This window comes from Mycetomoellerius zeteki, unplaced genomic scaffold, assembly GCF_001594055.1.
Source record: "Mycetomoellerius zeteki isolate Tzet28-1 unplaced genomic scaffold, Tzet1.0 scaffold70, whole genome shotgun sequence".
NCBI lineage: Eukaryota > Metazoa > Arthropoda > Insecta > Hymenoptera > Formicidae > Mycetomoellerius > Mycetomoellerius zeteki.
This window is the reverse complement of record NW_017257720.1, coordinates 1,151,984-1,159,727: the sequence shown is the minus strand read 5'-3', so window position 1 is coordinate 1,159,727 and position 7,744 is coordinate 1,151,984. Positions and strand designations below refer to the sequence as shown.

Sequence of the window (7,744 nt, the reverse complement as noted above, 5' to 3'; positions counted from 1 at the left end):
CTGAAATAATAATTTCACAATTAAATTAAATGCTCGTCGATTTAATAATATAATATTGATTAGCATTTAAAAAATCTAAACAGTCTTTGTTAAAATAAATGTAAAAACAATTTTGTAGTATGTGTACGTTAAGCACATAACCATGAAACTGATTCAATCATACAAAATATGTAATGAAAAAAAAGTTTTATTCAGATAATATAATACAAAAATATGTGCACCAAATAATCATTGGACGGAGAAACTTTGTTATCTCAAGGACTTATATACTGAGCTGTATCATACTGATAAACTTTTTAATAAAAATTCTTGTTTGTAAATATTATCAACGTTATCATTTGAGTGGGTAACAAAGACGCGAGAATACGGGATGCGTCGTGGGCATTCAACGTCACTCTAAAGGCAACCTTGTTGCTAGGCGACGTTTAACTGTATAGTCGTTCTGTGCCCCTGCCGTTTTGCACGAGGCGGCAGTTTCCAGATAGTAACTGTCGTCGGTGCAATCATCGGTCAGCCTACAAGGAAGGCGTTTAATATCCTTTAGCGTCCGCGCCGGCGGTGAGCACCGCGCGACCACGCAAGAAAGTTCACTGTGTGTGCACAGTTAGCCCAGTCGACCGGCCTACCGATGGTCGTACCGACTCGTACTGAGAAATTTATATGGCGGCTCAACTGCGACAATTGCTCAGCCACCCCGCGTACGTTCGGATGCTACACTAATTGGACCACCAACCAGTGCCAATGGACTCTGTGATCGCGCCCCTTAAATGTATAGTATCGATTAGTTCTTTATTATGTCTTTTGCCGATTATTTGAAATCGTTATGACTATATTTTAAAAAATGTATGTATATATAAACTGGGTCAAATAATATTTATGTATACTTTTTTTTAAACGATAAGAGTAGTCTTTTTCTAAGTACGAAGAAAAAAACAAAAATAAGCGCTTACAAAATCTATTGAAAAGCAAGAATCGTGAACGTTTTTTCATAAGCGTTTTTATTACAAAATTGATTTTTTATTAACGAGATAGATAATTACAAAAAGTATGAGAGAAAAAGATGTACACACAAAAACATTTGCAAAACTGCCTATTATGATGTCTATAAAAACATAATAATCAGAAAGTAAAAAAAGAACATAAAACAAAACAAAGTAAACAGAATATAAAATAGATGAAATAGAATAAAAGCACAACCTAAAAAAACTTGGTTGAGACTATAAAAATAACATTTGATAAAATAAGAGCGGTGAAATGAAAGCAAAATAACAACGAAGATTTAATGTTAGAAAATAACAAGATAAAATATGTAACTGCAGTGGCATGGAAAAAAACGGAACTTATATAAGAGTAATTTAATAAAGTACATTCCTATCCCAAACATTTTTTAATGAAAACTTGTATTTTTCATTCGAAATGACATTTTGAAGGACTAACAATAAAAAAAATCAGGGATCCTTTAAAAATATCAAAATCACTATTCTCTTTTTGAAATAGGTAAAATAAATCATTCAGATGAGAGTGGTATTTTTCACAGATATTATAGAACAATTAACTGTGTGTGGGAAAACGCAGGTATAAGAACTCTTTCTTCCCTTTTTCCCAACATAAATCTAATATATACAAAAAAGGCTCGATCGAATCAATCAATGAACAATATAAAAACGTCCATCTGAGCTGACATCAGTTGTTTGGATGCACAGAAAACGCAGTATACACGAACCGGGTTTACTTTGCTTTATGTAAGTTGTATATCATTTTTTGATTGATAATATTCTGATATTCATGTGGCTCCGTTACACAGCTTATCCAAATTGTCATTTGGATAAAGAGGAATAAGCCGAAAGCCGGAAGTCATTTTCTGGGATTTAGCGTTAATTATGTAAATTAGATTTAATTTTTCCTATATCGAAAAGGACCTAAACCGTAAGGTCGAAACGTTCATTATTGTATTAGTATGTTATATTCACATGAAAATAAATAGTTTTCTGTGCACCCGAACAACTGATGTCGGCTCAGATGGGCGTTTTTATATTGTTCACTAATAAATCTAATCTAATTCTTTACACTAGGAGAAGTGACGCTTTTCGGTACACAAGAACTAATATCCATCTAAAAATCTGAATAATTGATTTTATTTATCAATTGGCTAATAGGTATATTAAGGGATGTATTCATAGTAATTTAATTTGAATCCAGTTTAAGCTAAGTTCAAATCAATCTTTTATTTCAAAACTGCTTCTCAAACCAAGAGTAAATAAATCCGATTGGTTCAAACATTGATTTAAACAAATAGCTCGTCTGAAGAAATGAGGATCAATCGCGAATCGATCTATGACTATGAATACGAACCTAAAACAATTAACATTATAAATTTTGATATTAATTGTCATATTAGTGAAAAAAATAATACATGGAAAGAGAGAGAGGGGAGGGAGAGGGGAGGGGAAGGAGAGAAGGAGAGAGAGAGAGAGAGAGAGAGAGAACAATTTAGCTGAAACATTTCAAAAATTTAGCTAAATACAGACTTAAAAATAATTTTGATGGATCATCAAAATAATTACATAAGAATCTCCAACATGATGAACAATGCTGCAAAAAATTTTGATATTCTAGTAACTAGTTTGAATGCCCTACATAATTATTTTGGTGCAGGCCGAATAAAATTAATTTCAAACCTATATCTAACTAATTTTTAGATATTCCAGGAAAAGCTTTTTTCGTGCGCTTTTTTCATGTGCAGTCGCTTAAATCTAACAACGTGGAAGTAAATTTCTCTCTAATTCATAAATCATATTTTCACGTAAAGATAGACAAAAATGTTAATAGAAGATGAATTTTTTGAAGATTAATCTATTCGTTATCAATTCATTCGGTTATCTTGATTTCGATTACCTATCAAATCAATTGTACAAATCAAATTGCGAGACAAATTATCAGTCGCGACAATATAATTTGTATTTTTTATGCATTATTCCAAGTAATTATGTTGTACAATTCTCTCTACAATTTATAATATTACCTTTTAATAAGAATAAGTTATGCAAAACAATACAACACATAAACTTTTAGAGTTTATATTCTAAATCTAATAATTTCTTCAAAAACTATCTGCTTTATTTGAACATAATTAAAGTCGGAAAATCACTGAAACGGAATATAAGTGCAAAAAGCATAGAGACGCGTGTTTCGGAAGAAGAAAACTTGATGTGCGCAACTACATTTCAAACGCAGACAAAGAAAAGACGAACATCTGAAAGAAAGAAAGAGCAAACACACGCAGTAAATTAATGCCCCAGCTCTTTAACTAAATTAATTACGCCAATGGTAATTACACTTAAAGCGCGCCAGTGCATCCCGTGTTAAACGGTGCCACTGCTTCTTACGTATGTGAGTCTTTCCCTTCGCTACCCTCCTCATTCATTCTCTTTTCTTCTCCTTCTTCCCCTTCAATACTAGTCTGTATCTCACTCTTACGCGACAGCACGATGCGCCATGCTGTTCGACGATAGTCACAGCCTCCATTGACTATTTGTAAGAGCGTGAAACACGTGTTCGCACACAGATAAATTTAATTAGACGCTCATTTTTGCAGACACAGAAGTGACCGACACACATACCACACTCTTATTCGTCGTTAAAGCTATCGCATTAGAGCTATTGGATGTTGTGTGCTATTTAATAACGGATGTTATCAGTGTAATAAAGTTTACAATTTAATATAAAAATATATAAATAATGTTTCGTTTTCAAAATATTTTTCGAAATATGTTATTTAAATGCATACTTTTTATTATGAGATCTCGTGCGTTATGTAAATGATGTAAAAATATATGTATAGAAAATAGATTATTCCACGATATTAAATTAACAGTAATATAGCATAAAATTATTAAATGTTTACACTGCTTGTTTCTTTCTATATTAATTTATTCAACATTAATTAATATAGCTGTTTATTTCAACTGATTCATTTTTCAGTCTCGGTAGTTATGATGAAGCGCTTCAATCTGTAATCTTGCTGCAAGTACATCAAAAGAAATAAATAACTGACACATATTGCTTATGTTGACTTAAAATAATAACAATTTTGGAGAACTACATTACGAAGGTTATACCCCGGCAATGTTCAGGTTGTATCTATCGATGAAAAAACAAGAATCTGTGGAATTGATCTCTCAAGATATACCTTCGAGGTATCATAATACAGAGAGGAAAGATGGTCCAATAAGGGTCACATCGAGGGGAAACAAGCGCGAGGTGAACGTAGAAACGACAAAGAGAGAAACGAGAAGGAAAACGGTGCGACGCAATATAGTAGAGGGAGGTGAAGAGGAGGGCCGTTTGTCGGACATACCTCGGGGCCACCCTGGCGTCTAATTGCGTGTAATGCACTCCTGACTTGCCTGGCCTCGAGTTACCGCCAGAGAAGAGTCGCACGAAAAACTCGGGTCGTGCAGCAGCAAAACCCCGATGATCGCGGAGACGCGGTGCTATGTCCGGAACGCTCGGACCCACACGACGTGGACGAGGATGGCGAGGACGGCGACGCCCTCCAGGACGTCGATCCCCTCGTGCCATTGCAGCTGGGGACGGGGTCGCGTCCTTTCCGCTCAGTTCTCATTGCAAATCCCTGGAATGTCACCGGCACCTCCTGACCGCTAAAATGAAGACGTGTTCTTCACCATGCTTAACCGCCTATTGGACGAACGAAATCCTTTCTACCGCGGACTCTACAGTCTCCCAAAAAAACAAGAATGCCACAAGAAAATACTTGGAGACATATCGTCGATGAAGAAAGTATCTTTATCAAATCGACAAATTATTATAAGAAGTTAAATGATTGTGTATCATATTTTCATCAAATTCGATAAAGACTGAGTTTAGTGTTATACATTTGATGCTAAATCATTTGACGCTAAATCTCTGATTTTAAGTTTCAATGAAATTATCTCCTTGAGAATTGTTATTAAGCAAGCTAATATGATTGCTTATTTAATATTAAAATACGAACTGATAAATATAAAAATTATTAAAATTTTTAATTGTAATTTCTTCTAAAGATTATTTGACGAAATTGCAAGTACTGAACTGTACTAATTGTAAGTAAATAAATGAAATATCAGGGTACCTATTATGGAACAAGTCGGTATGGATTCCGATTGAAATCATTCCGTTTTTCCTATTAGAAAATACAATAGAAATCTAAAGAATAATTGAATATCGGAATCCATTCCGATTTTGTTCCATGATAGGGGCTCAGGTCGTGAAAACTGTTCTCAAATGTTCTCCCAGATGTATTCAATACTGCTTTCTTTTCCTAAATATTTCTATAAAGTGGGCGTGCTTTTTACGAAGATTCAAAGATGGGTTGAAGAGAAATCATCCGAATCTCGGCAGCGGCATCCTTTAATTGCGGAATGATCATCTCGAGACCTTCCAAAGAATCGGAGGGGGAGAAACGTCCGGTGGAGCGAGAACTACGACCGCGATTATTTAGCGTAGCTAAGATCTGTCGGTACAGGTTTTTTGTCGCGAGAGCTTATTATGAATAATGATTTATGTTTTGTCTGTGCCAGTATCAGGGTGTTCCTTTAGAGAGCGAATAAACGAGAAGGCGAGATAAAGATGGACTTACAACTACGGTACACGGCTGAAAGAGATGCATAGAGGGGTTAATAACGGTCGCGTGTTGTAATACCTACCATTATCCACAAACCGACCGCCTAACAAGCTACCTGCTAATAATACACGACGGCACAGCACACACGATCACGTGCGTGATCTTTTTACTTGGAGCCTATCAAGTTTTTGTCATTGCGATTGCTAGCTGCGGGGCAATATCGTATGTCGATCAATCTGAATGAACTGCCGGCGTTAAATTGCTGGGAAAACACAAATTAGAAACGTGAAAGTTTTTAGACCATACTATAACACTGATATGAATTATTAACATTTACGAGTGTATGGCATTCGCTATAGCTTTACATTGTTAAAACAGATATGTAAATTTTTATCCTGTCGGATAAAAATCCAAGTCTTGCTTACATTATGTATCGATCTTCAATGGATTTTAATGTATGAATTGTCGCTGTAAATCGACTATCGTCTATTTTATCTTGTATTCCATTATAGTATGTACGCTACTTTGTAATAAAATAAAGCGCGACATGATTTGTATGTTCGCTTGAACGATTCTTCGAATTAATGGTTGTTACGCTAGGCTAGGGTATACGAGAAGTTCTCGTCGAGAACTCGGTCGCGACGATACGAAGGGATATAAGCAGGCGATATAGAGTTTGCACAAAAGGCCACTCGGCAAAAGTCAATCAGTAGTCGAGCAATTATATCCGGTCGAGTGGATCGCGCTCGATCGCCTTCGCTCCATCTGTCATCGGTCGGCGATCTGGGAGCAAAGAAACAGCCGAATAGAGAGGAAAGAGGTGAGGAAGGAGCAGCTTTTACGAGCCGCGAGATGACAGGGCGCAACAGCGAGTACCAACTGGTACCAACTTCCGGCTAGTATTTTTTTCATCGCCCAGTTATTGTTTTCTCTCCGTATAATTTCTTTGTGCGTCTCGCAACATGTCTCTATGCCTCAGACAGTTATGGAACATGTAGAATGTACATGTAAATGTTCAAGTACGATAATAAATGCGTTGATGTTAAAGGATCCAGCATGAATCATACACATGTTAAAATATATTGAAATAAATTCGCTAAGATAAAAGATAAGAGAAAGATTATGTTTTGTGTGTATAATCTTCTACATTGAATGTAGAAGATGTACATTAACCTAAAGACATAGAGCATGATGTTTTATTATAACCATCTATTTTGTTAAGTAAAGAGATGTGAAACTTTTTAAAAATGTATGATAATACAGGCATTCGATTGTCAATAGAGTTTCAAAATTATTTTATAGACATTTCAATACATTGATTATTATTTTATATATAATGGAATAAAAAAATCGCGTTATTGTATTATTTATAAAAAATACATAATTTGAAAAAATACGTAAGATAAATCAGAGCCATGCTATGAGCACTGACTGACAAGTTTTTATGTGAAAACGACGAATTGTACAGATGAACAGAACTGGTTTCGGAAACAAGCTCTTCAATTATTTGAAACTTTACAGTGCCAACAGAGAGAAAAGAAGTAATACGTTTAGAATGTTGCCGATCGTTTTAACGTTAGGATGGTTGACTTCCATCTATGCGTGTACACGGCATGTTTGTTCGTCATTCAGTCGCAATTACGGATCGGGGCCGGACCGAGAAAAAGCCGCCCAGCGCATCGCTTGCCAATTACTGGAAGGAAGGGCAAGGGAGGTTCCAATTTGTTGCAAACATCTCTCAACGAAGGGCGGAAGCGGCACGGAAGGGTGTGGCGGTATTCACCGATCGCGAATCGCGTGGCTATTCCGACTTTGCACGGAATCCTTTAAGAGCGTGAAAGAGCGTACGTATATATGGCTTGTAACCCTTTATTTCGTGACACCAATTCTACGGATACTTGCAATTTTACTGAGATCCATAAAAAAAAATAACTCGCCGTAAACAGAAAATTTTTTTTCTATCACAATTTGTATGTAACGTATATTTTAAAATCAATAACACTCATTGAACTTTTTTCTCTTTTCGTATATATGTATAATGTAGCTATTACCGTCGTGTTGAGAGAAAAGCATGGTTATTAATATAAATTTGTTCTTTGAGTTTGTTACTCGAGTTAATTA

At 35.5% G+C, this 7,744-nt stretch overlaps 1 long non-coding RNA gene across 1 annotated transcript; it reads left to right on the top strand.

Moving 5' to 3' along the window:
- The first annotated feature begins 478 nt into the window (after positions 1-478).
- LOC108729077 (uncharacterized) lies at positions 479-5,844 on the top strand. The gene is made up of 3 exons (XR_001936917.1): positions 479-769; positions 3,982-4,800; positions 5,339-5,844. It is a non-coding gene; the product is annotated as an uncharacterized lncRNA (long non-coding RNA).
- The last annotated feature ends 1,900 nt before the right edge of the window (positions 5,845-7,744 follow it).